At 37.7% G+C, this 18,783-nt stretch overlaps 1 protein-coding gene across 1 annotated transcript in view; it reads right to left on the bottom strand.

Moving 5' to 3' along the window:
* Positions 1-18,226, bottom strand: part of IL6ST (interleukin 6 cytokine family signal transducer) — a 50,192-nt gene extending 31,966 nt beyond the window's left edge. The window contains exons 1-2 of the mRNA XM_045794325.2: positions 18,011-18,226; positions 5,034-5,121 (exon numbers count right to left, since the gene is read on the bottom strand). The gene's annotated coding sequence lies outside the window, so the exon portion shown is untranslated. The remainder of the gene's footprint in view (positions 1-5,033; positions 5,122-18,010) is intronic.
* Positions 18,227-18,783: the final 557 nt, after the last annotated feature.

Below are 18,783 nucleotides of genomic sequence, written 5' to 3'. Positions count from 1 at the left end.
AATGTGGTAAAATTTTTGTAAGAATGCAGAAAACAAATTTAAGTCCTCAGAATATTTTTCTTTATTCCCACTGGGTTATGGCTACATAAAATAGTGATGGAACACAACTTATACTTTAAGGTTAATTAAAAGAGCAATCCTGTTTCTTTATTATGTGAAGACTTACACTCTTAGTAAATACTGGAGATAGTACTTCAGAGAGACAAATATCTGCATGGCAAAACCCACCAAAAGCAACCTCAAAAGATATTTGCAAAAATGGGGGGAAAAAGTTTGTAATTCATACTATGAACAAAAATATCTCCCACTATATGAAGAATGCCTAGAAAGCACTAAAAAATTCGAACACCTAGCAGAAAAACCAGCAAGGTGAGCTGAACAGGCAGTTTATAGAAAATACAAATTATTTAAAACCTATGAAATGATACTTTTTCAATCCCATGCATAATAAGAGATGCAAATTAAAACTACCCCAGAAAGGAATGCAAGATGATACAGACACTTTGGAAAACAATTTGGCAGTTCTTTACCAAGTTAAATGTACATAATAATAATCTGTATTTCCACTCCTAAGAATGTATCCAAGAGAACTAAAAATACATGTCCACATGAAGACTTATACTCAAATGTTCAGAGCAGCCTTATTTGTAACAGTCCCAAACTAAAAACAATACAAATGTCTATCAACTGGAGGATGGATAAACAAATACCCAAACAATGGTATATCCATACAATAGAATCCCATTCAGCAATGAAAGGGAATGAATTAGTGATACATACAATAGCATGAATCTCAAAAGCATTAACCTGAATAAAGGAAGCCACACATAACAGGCTATGTACTGTTGAATTCCATTTACAGGGTATTTGACAAATGGCACAACCAGGGTGACAAGAAAGCGGATAACGGGGTGGCTGGGGCTGAAGTAGAGAAGGGGAATAAATGTAAAGAGGCACAAAATAACTTTCTCGGGTGACAGGAATGTTCTAAGACCTGACTGGGGTAGTGATAAAGCTCTATATATTTGTCAAAATTCACTGAATTGTGTCAAGAATTGTGAAAGCACTGATATTTTACCCTACTTGTAAGCTAACAAGTTAGCCTGCTGGCGCCACAGACACTGGCAGAAGACATGAGACTCCTGTGTCAGAGACAAAGCACCTTATTACTCATACCAGGAGCAGCATTTTCAGAGTATCAGCATTTTCTTAAGTCAGCTGCCTGCTCCCCAATTCTGACAGAGCACTGTGAAGAGGGACTGGTAACACCTGTACACACAGTGGGTCATGTTACAGGAGAGGAAGACTGAGCTTAGGAAACCCCGATCTTTTAAAATGGCAGTAAGCATGCCTGCCTTTTACTTTGGAGAGAGACATTATCTCTATTTTCCAAGGCTGTAAACAAACCTTCACGAGACCTATGAGGAACTGTTTCCTAACAAACTGTACACTAAAAATTGATGAATTTTATTCTTTACAAATTAGACCAATTAAAAACAAACCAATAATATCTATCGAGACAAGGTATATAGTCAAAAGAAATGAGTGCTTCACTCCTCTAAAAGACACGTACAAGAATGTTCATACAAGTTTTACTTAAGTACTGAAAAGTAGAAGCAACCAAAAACACAAACACGGTAGAACAGAAAAATTCAAGTAACTCAATCACAGTACTGAAAAAATTACAGGTACTCACAACATGACTGAATTTCCTATATAACAGAGAAGAAATGAGACACAAAAAAAGTATACACGATTCCCTTTATATGAAGTCCAAAACCAGGCAAACGTAATCTGTGGCGATAGAGAATTGTGGTTATCTTTTTGGGGGGTGGGGTGGGGTGGGGAAGAGGGCAGAAGGGAGCATTCTGGGATGCGGGACATGTTCTATACTTTGAACTAGATGGTGATTAAAAATTTACTGAGCTATAATCTTGTTATCTGTGGACTTTATTGTATGTAAGTTGTACTTAGTAAAAACAGTAAACAAAACAAAAATGACCGTAGTATCATTTCCAGTTTCGGCAAAAGTATAAAAAATAAAAAATTATCAATACGGTATTTTGAGACTATGACATAAAGGCATTCTCATACACTGCACTTAAAGAGTGTAAACCGGCATAACCTTCCCAACAAACTATGGCAATTTAAAACTGAATTTTACTGTTTGTAAATCAGAGCTCAATTATAAAGAACTACCCAGACAAGGTTTATGCCCAGTTTTGCATTACTGATCAAAATTAAAATATATATACATTTGAATCTAATGATTCTACTTCTAGTATTTTATCCTACAGATAGGAGCAAAACAACACACATAGAAGGTATTCACTACAGCACTGTTTTTAGTAATGAAAGGTTGATGCACAAATGGGGGACTAGTTAAATCACGGTACATCCAAATACAGCACATGGAGCTAAAGAAAAAGAGGCAGCTCTAGATCTCTACCTAGAGTTGTGTAATGGTATCTAAAATAAGTAAAATACATTATTAAATACAATACTGTTAAAGTAGAGAACAGTGTATCGATTATTTGTGGGGAGAAGCCAAAAAAAGGTAAAACATACACCATTTCCTTATATATGCATAAAATACTTCTAGAAGGATAAAAATTCAAAGATTGGCTGCCACGGGATGGGATACCAGGGCAGGAAGGAGACGCTGTACCATATACTCTTTTCATCTTTCCAATGTTGTACCACGTGACTTCAGTACTTAGTCAAAAACTGAATTTAAATTAAAAAATACTTGATGCGTAAACTCTCTCTTCCAAATAAAGCTATGAACTCTTGATAAGGCTTCACACTGAATACAGTATTCTTTTATTAAATATCAATACTAACTTGACTTTATGTACTCCCTAACCATGTACGGTCACTCTGATTTGCTCATGAACTATTTAGACCGTTACAGGGTAAAGGATAAAAGAATGAAGCTGCAGGAACCATTTTCCTCCACCTGTTTTATTTCTTATTTCCTAACTTTATATAGTCCCATATTAGAAAAATCCACACATTCAAATGTTCATCAAAACAAAATGAAGAAAATATCTGAGCATGTTGGGAGAGCAGTATGTGGTCATGCCACCCTGCCCACCCCCACCAAGTACCTTGTTCACACTGTGAAGAGGATTCTCTATAGTTCCTGGAAGCTGGCAACCTTTCTATTGATGCACTATATTCTTATAACAAAACTCTGACACAAGAGGTCCCATAAAAGTATTTATAGTTACCACAAAGCAATCAGATTTATCTAGACAGGGCCATGAGACACAGTATGTAAAAGGAAAACAGGCAGAGGTAGGTTTCACATTTTAATAGTTACGTTTCCTGGGACACCTAGGTGGCTCCGTCAGTTAAACGTCTGCCTTCAGCTCAGGTCATGATCCCAGGGTCCTGGGAGTGAGCCCTAGTCAGTCTCCCTGCTCAGCGGGGAATCTACTTCTCCCTCTTCCCATGTCCCTCCCCCTGCTTGTGTGCGGGCGCACAGGCTCTGCCTCTCAAATAAAAAAAATCTAAAAAAAAAAAAAAAAAAGTAATGTTTCCTAATTTTTGAAGGATTGTCACTGAGATGTGATGAAGAAACATCTATTAAGGAACTTAATTTCATAGTCCCAACCTAAGAGATGGAAACACAGTAGCACTATCTAAAATATTAAATGCAGTTTCGTCAACTTCATTTTGGGGCTTATCTTGTTTTAAAATGGACAGAATTGACAGTACACTGCATACTCTTCCTCTCATTTTGTTAACAGTACCTACTGAACTTAAAATTCTTTTATTAGCATTATCCTCCCGCATCTCTGGCAGAATTTTCCATACATATATTATAATCACATATTGCATACAATGATTTTCCTTGAAATCTGCATCGTATCTTGGAAGATTCTATGAAACCAAAACATAACTACTAAGCACAGATACAGGGAAGATCTATTCCAAGCACTGAGTGGTTCTTCTAGAGTGGCAATTCCTCAACTATGGCGGCTCAACATGGTAATGTGCAGAAAGGTGCTGTAAGATCCATCACAGCTAATTCACTATTATTGTCTATTATTGTTAAAGTAACAAAGTTTACAAATGATTTTAAAAAATTAGAACAAATCAAGATAATCCCTATAGTTGATCATTCTTACTCATTTTCATTCCCATGGATTTTCTTAAGTGGGAGAAAATGCACTGGAGTTATAACTGATAAATATTTAATAATTTTGCCCTTTACAAATTCTTTTTGTTACTTATGGATTGTGATTTTTGAGTCTCTTTTTCTTTTTACTTTGATGCAAGGACAAAATGAAAAAGCATGAATAATACATTTAGATACAGATTTCATGGGAGGAAGAATATATATTCAATATAAACATAGTATAGGTAACATTCCTCCTCTAATTGTAGAATAGTAGATGAACTACGATTGCCAAGAAGAAGGCAAAGTAATGTTTGTTGAATAAATAAGCCGGGCAGGGATCAGGATGAGGAAAACTTCAATATGGTATCATGTATACGCATTACAGTGTTACTCTGAATAAATCTGCAAAGAGTCAGTCATACCTACATTATATTAACTAATTATCTTAAAGATTATCCAACTCTGCTCTATTCCATTATTACTAATTATTAATTCACAGTAACACTTGTATACTATATTACATTACACAAGTGCTTTTATGTAAATTACTTCACCTGATTCTCTTAATATCCTAGAAAAGGAGGTTGGTAGGGCAAGAATCATTATTTTATTTTATTATTTTAAGAGTTTATATTTTTAGAACAGCTTTAGGCTTAAAACAAAACAGAGTAAGGTACAGAGAATTCCCACACCCCCTCTGCCCCCACACATGCACAGCCTCTCCTATTATCAGTCTCACTCACCAGAATGGTACATTTTACCGAGGATGAACCTACACTGACACACTTTAACCCCCCTAAGTCTGCAGTTTACCTTAGGGTCCACTCATGGTGTCGTAGATCCAATGGGTTTCAAATTACTAGAACTTCACAAAAGGAAAATCCTGACAGGTTAAGTTACTTACCCAAATCACAAAATTAGGAAGTGAAGAAACAGGGCCTTGAAACTTAAGTCTTCTGTCTCCAAAGTCATGCTCTTTTCATTCGGTCTCACTAGAAAGAGAAGACAGCCTTGTTCAGAAAGCTGGCTTTGATAATATTTATTATGTGCATTCTTCTTAAATCCTTGCCTGCGATAAGCCTTCCTGAAAGTATCCCATTTTAGATGCCTTCTGACCTTCAGCATAAAATAATTTCATAAAGACTTGTATAACAATATTTAAACATCCACTGTTGTTTTGAATAACACTTGGAAACATTATCAGCCCCTCCATGCCTACTCCAAACTTCCCTATGTTCATGTAATGTCACAGAAACATGAAAGGGACATTTTGTTAAATTTGACAAAAGCAGTTAAAGTAAATCTTTAAGAGAATCAATCATACCTTTTACCTTTCACTAGCAGTTAAGGCTACCGACTCTTCAACTGCCATACTATTTTATGCACACAGACAAAAATTCAGTTTAAATTTCAGTACTAGGTTAAATTTTAGTGTAAGTAATGGTGGTTCCTCTTTGAAATGTGAACGATAACTTCAAACTTAGGCAAGGAGTTGAATCCTCCATTACTGTTTCATACATATTAAGCCTTTGATATAATTTAATAATGTGTAAGAAATTAATTACAACTGATACATAAAAATGCAAAGGAAATAATTATCTTTAAATTTTCAAATGAACAGAAGTTGAAAATACATCATGTAGGAGTTCCCTATAATCCCACCAAGGTAACTAATGTGAACAATTTGCTGGATACTTCTGCAAAATTTTCTATATTACAACATTATATTGTATAAATATATACTTTCTTATTTTACAAAAACGGGATCACAAACATGTGCCATAACTTGTTTCCACTTACTACATTCGGACATCTAAGTCAGTCCATAAAGATTAATTCCTTACAGCATTTGCTCAAATTCACCTTCTCACACAGGTCTTCTCTGACCACCCAGTATTGTTTATCCCCCTTTCCTCTTTTTTATCAATGGCACTTAACACTTTCTAAAATGACTTGGTAAACATTTCTTGTAAAGGGCCAGATAATAAATATTTTAGGTTTTGTGGCTACTAAGGTATCTGTTGCAACTAGCTTTGTTACAGACAGTTTGTAAACAAATGGACAGGGCTGAATTCTAATAAAACTATTTAGAACAGGATGCATGCTAGATTTAGTCTTAGACCACAGTTTGCCAACCTCTGTTTGAAACAGTTTACTTATTTTATTGGCTGTTATGGGTTGAATTGTGTTTTCCTACTGAAAGATATGTTGATGTATTAACCCCCAGTATCTCATAATGTGACCCTGTTTGAACATAGGGCTGTGGCTGATGTAATTAGTTAAGATGTCATAAAGGAGTAGGGTGGGCCCTTAATAAAATATGAATGGTTGTTGTTAGGAAACAGAAACACACAGGCACAATACCATGTGACAACAAAGGCAGGCACTGGAGTGATGTAGCTGTAAGCTAAAAAATGCCAAGGACTAACTAAGGGCTACCACCAGGAGCTATGAAAAGCCAAGGAACCATTTTATCCAGAGCTTCAGCAGGACTTCTGGCCTCCACAACCTTAAGAGAATAGACCCTGTTATTTTAAGTTACCCAGTTTGTGGCACTTTGTTACAGGAGCCCTGGAAAACTAATACATTGTGCACCTAAAATAGAATGTTAGCAAATCAGGCAAGGAATTTTGTCTGCTTTGCTCCCTCCTGTATTTCTAGCATCAAGAATCACACCCAGTATAGTAAGCACTTCAAGTATCTTTGCTGGATAGATAAACTGACTTTCTTGCTGTAAGCAGGTACATAATATTATTAGTGGAATAAATATACTGTAATATAACTAGTCCCAAGTCTTTGCATGGACATAAACTTTTGCTTCTCTTGGGAAAATACCTAGCAGACTAGCTAGGTCGTATCTATGGTAGGTATATATTTATATTCTTCTTTGGTGATGTGTCTGTTCAAATATTTTGCTCATTTTTAAATTGGGTGTGGTGTTTTCTCATTATTATGTTTAGAAAGTTTTAAAAAATAGAATTCTAGATACAAGGTCTTTATTAGAAAATCCTTTTCAACTATTTTCTCCCAATCTGTGGCTTATCTTCCCATTCTTTCACTGTGTTTTTTAAAGAGCAGAAATTTCCATTTTAACTGAGTCCAATTTATTAACTAGTACTTTTGGTACTGTATCTAAGAAATCCTTGCCTAACACAAAGTCTCAAAGGTCTTCTATGTTTTCTAGCTAAAAGTTTTATAGTTTTAGGTTTTATACTTAGGTCTATAAACTATTTTGAGATAATTTTTATATATGGTGTAAAGTAGGTATTCAAGTTCATTTTGTTACATATGGATAGCCAATTGTTTCTGAACTATTTGTAGAAAACTATCCTTTCTCAAGTGAATTGCCTTTACACTTTCATCAAAAATCAGTTGTCCATATATGTGTGGGTCTATTTACATCTCTTTATTCCGCGGTTGGGCAAACTTTTTATGTAAAGGCCCAGAGAATAAATGTTTTAGGCTTTGTAGACCATGTCTCTATTGGAACTACACCATCTGCTGTTGTAGCAAAAACGCAGCCATAGATAATACATAAACAAATGGGTGTGGCTGTGTTCTAACAATACTTTACAAAAATAGGAGGCACCCTGGATTTCACCTGTGAGCTCTAATTACCCAATTTCTGCTCTATTCTGTTCCATTGATCTATTTGCTTTTAAGTCTTGAAATCAGTGTTCCATGTGTAGTTAAAAACCACTGCGGCTGCTGGATAGAGTGTTAAATGTCAATCAGGCCAATCTGGTTGATAGTGTTATTCAAATCTTCTATATCTTTAGTCATTTTCTATTTCCTCTATCAATTACTGAAAAGGGGGTATTGATATCCCCAAACAGAACTGTAGCTTTATAAATTCTTCTTGCAGTTCTTTTAGATTTTGCCCTATTTTGAAGCTACATTAGGCACATAAGTGTAAGGTCTTGATGAAGTGACTCTTCTGTCATTGTGCAATGATGTTCTTTACCAACTGAAACTCTTTGCTCTGAAATCTACTTTAACATCATTACAGACACCTAATCTTCTCTTCCGTTAGTGTGATCTTGGCATATCTTTCTCCATTCTTTCATATTTTACCTGTTTCTTTCTTCATATTTAAAGAGCTTTGTTTTTTGTTGTGTTTCGTTTTGGTAGGTAGCCTTAGTTCTATCTGACAACCTCTGCCTTCACTGGTTATCCAGGCCACTTACATTTAATATCAGTTAGGTTTCCAGCTATCATCTTTGTACTTGTCTTCTACCTATTTGATCTCTGTTCTCCTTTTTCTTCTACTGTCACTTGTGTTAAGTGAATATTTTTTATGATTTCCATTTTGTCTTCCTTTTTGGCTTATAAGCTATTAATTCTTTGTTACCTTAGTGATTACTTTAAGATTTATAGTATATATGTTGAACTTACCAGTCTACAAGTGATGGTACAGCCCCACGCAAAGTGAAGTATACGAGAGTATACACCCATTTCTTCCCTCTTGATATTTATGCTATTTTTGGCATACAACTTACTTGCACATATTTTATAAACTTCAGATGTACTTTATATATGTTGTAAACCATACTGTTATTGTTTTTGTTTAAATATTTTAAAAGAGATTTCAATATTACAAATAGCTTGTGTATATATCCATGTCTACTACCATTTCCAGAGCTTCTCATCCTTTGTCTAAGGTCTACATTTCCATCTGATATTTTCCTTCTGTCTGAAGTATTATTATTATGTGTAGCGCGGCTCTGCTGGTGATGAAGTTTCTACATACCTAAAAATATTTCATTATTATTTTTCACAGATATTTTCACTAGGTATAGATTCTCAACTGATAGACTTTTCTTTCTAGACTATTTAGACTATTTAGACTATTCTCAACTGATAGACTTTTCTTTCTAGACTATATAGACTATTAAGTGCTTGCATGCACTGTTTCTAATGAGGAATCTATCATCCTTATCTTTCTTCTTTTGTATGAAAAGTCTCTTTTCTCCTCTGGATGCATACAAGTTTTTTGTAACTAGTTTATCACTAATTTTGAGCAATCTGACTGTGATGGACCTTGGTAAAGTTTTCGTCCTGTTTCTGGTGCTTAAAGTTTGTTGAGCTTCTTTGATCTGCTGGTTTAAATAGTTTTCATCAAATCTAGAAAAACTGTGGCCATATTTCTTTGAATACATTTATCTCTGACCCTCCTGCTCCTACCCTTGAGGATTCTAGTAACATGTATTGTTAGGATGCTTGAAGTAGTCCACCAGCTCACGGATGCTCAGTCCATTTCTTTCTTTTTTCCTATGTTTTATGATAATTTCTACTGCTGTGCCTTTAGGTTTACTGATCTTTTTGTCTGCAACATCTAATCTGCCATTAATTCTAACTTGTGTATTTTTCATCTTACACATCATAATTACCATCTCTAGAAGTTCAAATGAGTCTTTTTCATATATTCTGTAACTCTACCTAATTTTTTGAGCATACAGGACACAGTTATAATAACTGTTTTAATTTTACCATCTATGTCAGCTCTAGGTTAGTTTTAATTAATTTTCTCCTTATTATACATTGTATGTATTGGATGTTGGACACTGAATTTCACCTTATTTGCTACTGGATCTGTACTGGATTTTTTTCTATTTCTGTAATTTTTTTTTTTAAGATTTATTATTTCAGAGAGAGTGCGAAAGAGAGCACACAAGAATGAGGGCAGGGAGAAGAGGGGCAGAGAGCAAATCTCAAGCAGACACCCCACTGAGCGTGGAGCTTGACATGGGGCTCAACCTCACAGTCCTGAGATCAAGACTTGAGCTGAAATCAAGTGCGACACTCAACCAAACTGGGCCACCCAGGCGCCCCTGTATTTCTATACTCTTGAACTTTGTTCCAGGACATAGTTAAGTTACTTGGGAACACTATGGTCCTTTCAGGTATTGCTTTTAACATACACTGGTAACTAGGTATTTACCCAAAGAATACAAAAATATTAATATAAAGGGGTACATACACCCCAATGTTTATAGTAGCATTATCTACAATAGCCAAATCATGGAAATAGCCAAAGTGTCCATCGACTGATGAACGGATAAAGATGATGTGGTATGTATATACACAATGGAATATTACTCAGCCATCAAAAAGAATGAAATCTTGCCATTTGCAATGATGTGGATGGAACTGGAGAATATTATGCTAAGTGAAATATGTCAGAGAAAGACAAATACCATGTGATTTCACTCATATATGGAATTTAAGAAACAAAACAAAGGGAAAGTCAAACAAAGAAACAGACTCTTTAAAAAAAAATTTATTTGTGAGAGAGACAGAGCATGAGTAGGGGGAGGTGGCAGAGGGAGAGGGAGCAGACCCCCTGCTAAGTAGGGAGACTGATGTAGGGCTTGATCCTAGGACCCTGAGATCATGACCTGAGATGAAGGCAGATGCTTAACTGAGCCATCCCTGCACCCCCCAGATTGTTAACTATAGAAAACAAACTGGTGGTTACCAGAGGGGAGATGCATGGGGGGGATGGGTGAAATAGGTGATGGGGATTAAGGAGTGCACTTGTGACAAGCACTGGGTGTAGTATGGAAGTGCTGAATCACGATAATGTGCACCTGAAATTAATACCACACTGTATGTTAACTAACAGGAATTTAAACAAAAACTAAAAAAAGAATATACAGTGGATGGGACTGGAGCAGTGCTTTTCTAGGGCGATTTATTACCTACTACGGAGGCAGCATCCTTCTGTGTCTCTATGCCATGTCCCATGAGTCAAATGGTTCCCAACCTGGCTGGTGAGGACAGGAACTTTTCCTGACCCAATGGAAGCACCAAGTAATGTTATCTTTACCCCCTCCAGGAGGTTCTTTTCCTGGTCTGTAGCAATTTCTTTACATGCATGCACTGGTCAGTACTGAGATGAACAGCTAAATGGAACCTCTGAAGCTTTTAAGAGTCTGCTAGTATTCTGTTTTGTGAACTCTAGCTCCTTTGGTATTCCTAGCCATCTGCACAGTTCAAAGAGAATCCATGGAGCTTACCCTGGATTCCCCCTACCTGTGCCATGGCCTGGGAACTTTCTCAACTAGCAGGCTAGTGCAATCACAGGGTTCATCTTATTTGTTTCCCATCTATCAAGACCACTGCCTTTCATTATCCAGTGTCAAGTGTCTTGATTATCATTGTTCCGTGTGTTTTTTTGTTTTATAGTTGTTTCAGGCAGGAGGGTTAACCTTATCCTCCTCATCCCTTTTTGGCCCTAACTGCAAGATGCATAGTCATTTGGATACCAAATCAAACAAGGATTACATAATAAAACTACTGTCAAACTATTATGCATATTGGTGTGAAAAATCCTAATTAAAGCATTTGCAAATTAATTTTAGCAACATACATGAAAAGAACAAAAAACCCCATAAATACTAACAAGTATTAAGCCTAAAAATCAGGGTATCTGGGTGGCTCAGTTGGTTATGCATCTACTTGGGTTCAGGTCATAATCCCAGGATGGAGCCCTAAGTCAGGCTCCCTGCTCAGTGGGGAGTCTGCTTCTCCCTCTGCCTCTCCCCCTTTCCCCATCCTGCTCATGCTGTCCCTCTCTCTCTCTCTCTCTCTCAGAAATTAATTTTAAAAAATCTTAAACAAACAAAAAAGCCTAAAAATGTAAGTATGTTCCATTAAGCAAAAAGGTAACAATATTACCCACTGTATTAAAAGAAGAAAACTACACAATCATTCCAACAGATGTCTGAAAATCATCTGATAATATTCAACAACTGTTCACTTAAAATTTAAAAATAACAACCAAGTGTCAGAAAATGAAGACTGAGAGAGACCATCTTTATCTTGATGAAGTGTAACAAAGAGGATGGATTCTGGAATCAGACTGCCTATGTTCAAATCCCAATGCCTTTATTTTTTTGTAAAATATCTTGGCCAAGTTATTTGATTTCCCTCACTTTCATTTTCCTTATCTGTAAAATGAGGATACCACCACCACCTACCCACATACTACCTAGGACTTTTGTGAAGATTAAATAAGTCAATAAACATAAAGCACTTAGAATCTACCTGGTCATAGAATGTACTCAATAAATGGTAACCTGCTGTTATCAGTGCAGCTCTTGCTGTTGCTGCCATAATCCTTTATCAGAAACTTACAGTAAGTATCATACTCAAAAATTAGAAGCATTCCCATTAAAGACAGAATTCAAACAAGATGCTTGGTATCATCATTTACTCAACGCTGTTCAGATGGCTTAACCAAAAATAGAACAAATAATGACATAAAAGTGGAAAAAGAAAAACTTGTAGATACTATCTATTAAGAAAAAGAATGAGAATCAAACGACAAACTATCACAACTACTGAGAGTTTAACATAATAGTTCAACAAAAGATCATCAAAAAACAGCTCTCCTATATACCAGTAATAACCCATTAGAAATGTAAAAGAAAAAATCCTATTCACAACAGCATCAAAAACTGTAATAACTAAGAAAAAAATCTAATCAGAACTGTGTACTAACTTTATACAGAAAACTATAAACTCTTACTAGACAGCTCATTAGTTAAGACTTAAATACCATGGAATGGAAAACAAAACATACATAGTACAGACATTGTTCTTCACAAATTACTATACTGATGCAACACAATTTTAATCTAAATCACAAAGTGGTTTATTATAGAACTTTACAAACCAATTTAAATGTCATATAAAATATTAGATAATAGCCAAAAGCCAGTTTTCAAAAGGAAAAGTAAAGAGAATACTTGCCCTATCATCTATTAAGGCATACAGCAACATTATAGTAATTAAAACAGGGCATTGCATATGAATAATTTGATCAATGGTATAAAACAAAAAAATCCAGAAACAGACCCATATATAAGAATTTAATCATCTAACAACAACAACAACAACAAAAAAGCACCTCGTATCACTGGAGAAATAAAGGACCATTTAATAAACAGTACTGGTACAACTGGCTCCACGAGCAAAAAGAGTTCTATCTACTTCATTACACGTACATACACTTCAGATTAAGGATCTTCAGATTCCGAGTATTAGAAGAAAATAGAGTTATGTTTATGACCTTAGAGTTAGGCAAGTCCCCCTACAAATTATCACTGACTGCTTCAGACATACAAAAAGGTTTAAAGAGTATTCTGATGACTATTTATGTTCTCACTACAGCTTAAGAAATAAAACATAACACATACAGTTGAAGCCTCATAAACAAGTCTTGCTCTTAAGAAGTTTGAAGTTTAGAGAGGTAGAATATGCAGAATGCTACAGAAGCATAGAGAATAAACCAATTCACAAAGGGCCCGGGAAGGCCCAGAAATGAAATGCGAGTAAATGTTTTTCTAAACAGAGAAAATACTATACGTATGAGCTATATGTCATCTTTGACTCTAAATGTCAAAAGATTATCATCAATGGCAAAATTCCAGCACATGCCAGGGTACAAACCAGAGCTGCACTATCTGAAACACAGCTCCCATGAGTTTACTTTGTGTTAGGGAACGGAGGTGAGGGAACACACACAACAGAACATCCAAACAAAAACAGACTGTGTAGACAACCAATTATGAAATGCAGTCTTTGGAAGTAATGATCAAACCAATCTACCTCAGAGCACAGGATGAAACTGATCAGTCTGAGTAAGGGAAAATGAAAATTTGGAGGCCGAACGTCCAAATTTTAACAGGGCTACAGATTGACTGTGCTGAAATGAATAAAACTCCTGCTCTGGATATGTATACATACAGCTTTAAAATAATAACTCATACTACAGCCACATTTAAACACAGATAGCTCTCTTAGTCATGATCAATTAACTAATTTCTCATGAAATCTCATTAAGATATACTAGACAGACACAGAATGAAAGAGAGACTGTAGACAATGTAACAATATCACGAGTGTTTCTGAACATTGTTGACCATGTTTGTTTCTTGAATTTCTCTTATCTCCTGGTTTCTATGTAATGATATCATGTGGTTGAATCCTTTTATGTATCTACTTTATGTCTCCTTCACTGAATTCTCTGCTAGGGTTTACCTCCTGGCTACGAAAGTACCCAAGTATTTGGAACCTACTATTTTTTTTTAAATACCAACATATGAAGACATAGGACTTGAACTATCACTATTTCAAACAAAATAATTTCAAAAATTCTGGCCAGGATCTTTCTTTTGATTCCAGTCATGTATCGTTGTCTTGGATATTCTGCCTCTGATTCAAATAGAAAGGTCTAAACAATACACGAATACACACATGCTGATACACACATATAGACATAAATGCACTTACTTCTAAGAAAAGTTAGTGTACTTATCTTTTCCCCGATCTAAGATCACCCTTCTTGAACTGCCTATGAGGACCCTTGTTGCCTCTTACCTATCCATTAAATTCTAGCTTACCTAATCTTCTTTCATGTCTCTTCCATTTGTCTCCTTTTTTCTACCCTCCACCATGACCAACCTCCATCACCTTACTATTTACCTGCCTTCCTGCTTCCAGTCTCTTTCTGTCCTCCAAATCATTCTGACATTTATAAGTAGATCAATCTAGATCAATCTATCTAAAACACTACTTTAAACTTATCACTCTTATCTTCAAAAGCTTTTTAAAGGGTCAAAAATAATGCCAAGTATTTTAGCTATTTAAGAACCTAAAAATTTGGCTTCATATGTGCCTGTCTAACCTATCTTCTCCAGTATTTAAAATCTACTCTAGAGGGGACTGGCTGGCTCAGCTGGTAGAGCAAGTGACTCTTGATCTTGGGGTTGTGAGTTCAAGCCCCATGATGGGCGTAGAGAATACTTAAATAAATAATAAAGTCATTCTAAGAAACCGTTCTACTCACACTGTTCCCTCAAGCTACCCCACCACTGTACGTCTAAGAAGAATAGCAAACCATCTGCTTAAATTATTTATGTAGTTTCTCAAATGCAAAGCAAATATTTAAGCTTCCATTTTCCTTGACCTCATCATGCCATTCACATTTTGGTTTACTTTTTATCATTTCCTACTCCTATAGACGAAGCTAACCTCTACGACTAAGCTCAAGCCACGGTAAACTACTAGACTTTCTCTAACACACTTTGTTATTTCAGAGTTTGTGCTTCTACATATGCTATCCCCTGACTCTAAAATGTCTTTTCCCAGACTCTGCTTTGCGTCGTGTGTAACTCCGATGAAACATCATCTCTCCTGTGGAATTTCCCTGTTCCCATAGCATCTCTGCTCCAATGCACTTGTGTACAGTTCCGTAATAGGACTGATAATACTGTACTGTAATTATTTGTTTCTATGTCTTGATACCCTCAGAATTTAAGATACTTTGAGGCACACAGAGGACAATTAAGAGTGCGTTTTAAAAGACCTCCTGGAATGGCCACATTATTCTAGACTCTGCCATTCAAGTATACTATATGAAGAGGGAATATATGCATCAGAGTTAAGAATTCAGATTCTGAAGCCAGACTATAGGCTATCTATGTATGAATTCTATATCTGCCCCTTAGTAACTATGTGGCACTGGTCAAATTAACTTCTCTTTGCTTTGGTTCCCTTCTTTGTGAAAGGAAGATAGTAACATTTACCTCCTAATGTTATAAGGATTGAAAAAATATGGGCAAGGTGCTCAGAACAGTGACTGGCACAAAATAAGCATTACATATGTACTGGCTATTATAATTAATATACCTTGTTATTTCTGACCGTTTCTACATAGATCTCTATTTGGAATGTGTTTCCTTCATTTTTCTCTTTATCCAAATCTCACGAGGTTTTCAAGTCTGGTCTGACCTCTCTGCTCAATCGTTTGATCATTCCAACCATTAAATAATCACTCCCTAATTTAAATATCTACAGCAGTTTTTGTATCATTCTATATTTAATTGTAACTGCCTTGCCTCCTTGCAATTTTTCATACATCTATCAGCCCAATTTCTGTAAACTCTATAAAAGTCCTAAGAATACCTCATGCATCTTTGTGAACTGTAGCCAGAAGTTAAGTGCTTAGTATTTGTTGTGTAAAATGACAGAGTAGAAACTTCAACTCTGATCACGCGACCTTTGCAATCAAAGAAACGGAGAAGACTGTGAGAACATTCCACGCTTCTCTGGGAGCCACGCTGCAAATTTACTAGGGCCAGAAAGTCCTGACTCCTGTTAAAATGAGAAGCTCTAGCTTCTGCGGGGAGAAAACCCTCCCTGTAGATCAGTTATGGGGAGTCCGAAAGTTCCCAAACCGAACTGTAGTAGAGGATCCTTTACGAGGAATGTATCAGCAAGGCAAAATGACCAAGTGAGAGCACAGGATTTAGAATTGCACAGATCTAAGTTTCAAAGGGACCCCAACCCTCAGTTTCCTTCTCTATACAGGATATTGCAACATTTTACTTCATAGGTATATAATAACTGACATTCACCCTAACATTTAACTGCAGTGCAAATTCCCTTGGGAAAATTTTAAAATAAGGTGAAAGAAAACACTGCAACTCATAAATAAAAATGAGAACACCGTGCACGTTTTTCATTACATAATATATTAACTTAGCTGGCAACAATATTTATAATATTCTAAATTATCTATGAGAAAATTAAACATGTATAGCATTGCCAATTATACAGACTTAAGAGGGAAAAATTCCACTACAAAACTTATTCTCCTTTTCTCACATTCTCCATCTTGTAATCTTTCTCTTCCACTTGTGATTAAAAACAAGTGTTCAAAATAATCCCCCAAAAGAAATAGCTGGAAAACTTGATTTAACTTAAGATCAAGTTGGTTCTATAAACGCAGAATTCCATTTACAGTTAAAAAATACTTCCAAGTGGGAATTATCATGAACTTGAGAAATTAAGATAATGGCGAACAGCTCATATGATGATCTGAGTCAGGAATTTCAAATTAAGAGTTGTTCCAACTTGAAGCTGGCAGTCACACAGTCTAAAGGGTTTGTTTACAGCACTGACTTAACCAAAGACTCCAATCTTTTAGAAGAGTCACCCTGGCATTCTAATCACTGATTATTTTATAGGAGTGTAACTGCTGAAAATGCCAATACTACACAAATTAAACCGAAACGGGTGTTTTTCCGAAGGGAGAAAAACCCCAAAACCAGAAGTGGAAAGTCTTAGTTTTAACCTGTGATATTTTTTCAGTTGGAGTTATGAATAAAATGCTGTTCATCTACTGAAAAACAGAACCTTGCCGCTTGGAATAACCTTTAAGCTTGGGGGAGGGGTGAACTTTTAAAGATGGATTTGGTGCTTCTCAAATACAGTGTTATGTGGGATTCGTTAGGACGGGTACACGTAAGAGATAAAAAGAAGAGATAAGACGTTAGTTTAAAATGTTTTAATTAAGGTGAACTTTCAACCATGTTGAAACATTACAACTTCAGGATGAAAGATGGCTTTGGTGAAGAGAGACTCATCTCCAGGTAGAAAATGAAGAGTGTAATGCGGGGCTAGTGGAAATGAAGAGTGAAATACGGGGTTAGTGGAAATTAAGGGGAGACGGAAAGGGGCAAAAAGGGGGGATTTGGGGGCGTGGGCCTAAGAAGGGTAAGGCTGAGGGTGTGTGTGTGTGTGTGTGCGCGCGCGTACGTGTGCTGGAGAGAAGGTCTGCGCTTACGGTTTAAAATATAGGTGACAAAGTTGCAGAAATCAAATTCAGAGGTGTGTGAATACGGAAAGGAAGGAGGAATGTGGGGATTTCCAGGCTGGAACTAACAAGTTTGGGACGGGCACGCTATTGCGGCGCCCCTCTCCCCGGGAAGGGTTGCCCCCTCGAGTGCCAGGTCCCCAGGTCCGAACGCCCCGACTTAGACCTCACCCTCCCGCTACACCGCCCTTCACTCGGCCACGGCACCTCCTCACCTCAGGCCGCGGCGCCTCGCTCATCCGCGTCGGTACAGAGCACGACTCCCTCCGCGCCAGGCCTGGCCGGGCCCGTCGGCCGCGCACTCGCGGCCTCCGGCTCAGCTGCGCCCGGGCGTTCCCCGCGCGGCTCCGCGGGCCTGAAGGTTCCTAGCTCCTGCTCCGGCTCGCTCCCGGTTCCTTCCAGCAGACGCGGCACGCGGCCCTCCTCCCCCGGCGGGGCGTTGCGCCCCCGACCCCGCCCCGCAGCGCCCTCGCCGCGCCCCGCCTCCGGGCTTAGGGACTGTATGCTGATTGGCTCCAGCGAGACCCGGCGCGCTAGAGTATTGGCCGAGCTGTAGCCCGACGGCGAAGGGGCGGGGCTCCAGGCAGCTGCGATTCCCGTAACGCGGCTCCTGGCGTCCGGGATTCCGGCGGCTGCGCCCGCGTCGCCTTTCCTAGACCAGATCGAAAGGTTCCCCCCAGCTCCTCTTTGCGGGCGGAAGGAGCGGAATGTTCCATTTTTCCGTGGAATAACGGGGTCGTGAACTGGGGCCCGGGTGGTTTGTACGCCTGCCGCCCTCCCTTCTCGTTGCGGTCCCGCGGCCTGCCTTCTCGGCCTTCCCCGAGGGACTCAGACCGCGAGGGACCGCCGGGCTCCCTTGGGGACAGGGGAGGCGTGGGAGTTTCTCAGGGAAAGTGAAGAACTCGATGGTCGTGACTCCACACGAGATTACCGCAGATCGTGGTGGCAGCGGCCTCGGTCCAAGTCTTACATAAATGAACCTTGCCAC

This window comes from Ursus americanus, chromosome 5 (genome assembly GCF_024610735.1).
Source record: "Ursus americanus isolate L20-20 chromosome 5, mUrsAme1.1.p, whole genome shotgun sequence".
NCBI lineage: Eukaryota > Metazoa > Chordata > Mammalia > Carnivora > Ursidae > Ursus > Ursus americanus.
Note: the sequence above shows the minus strand (reverse complement) of the source record. Positions and strands in the feature narration are given on the sequence as shown.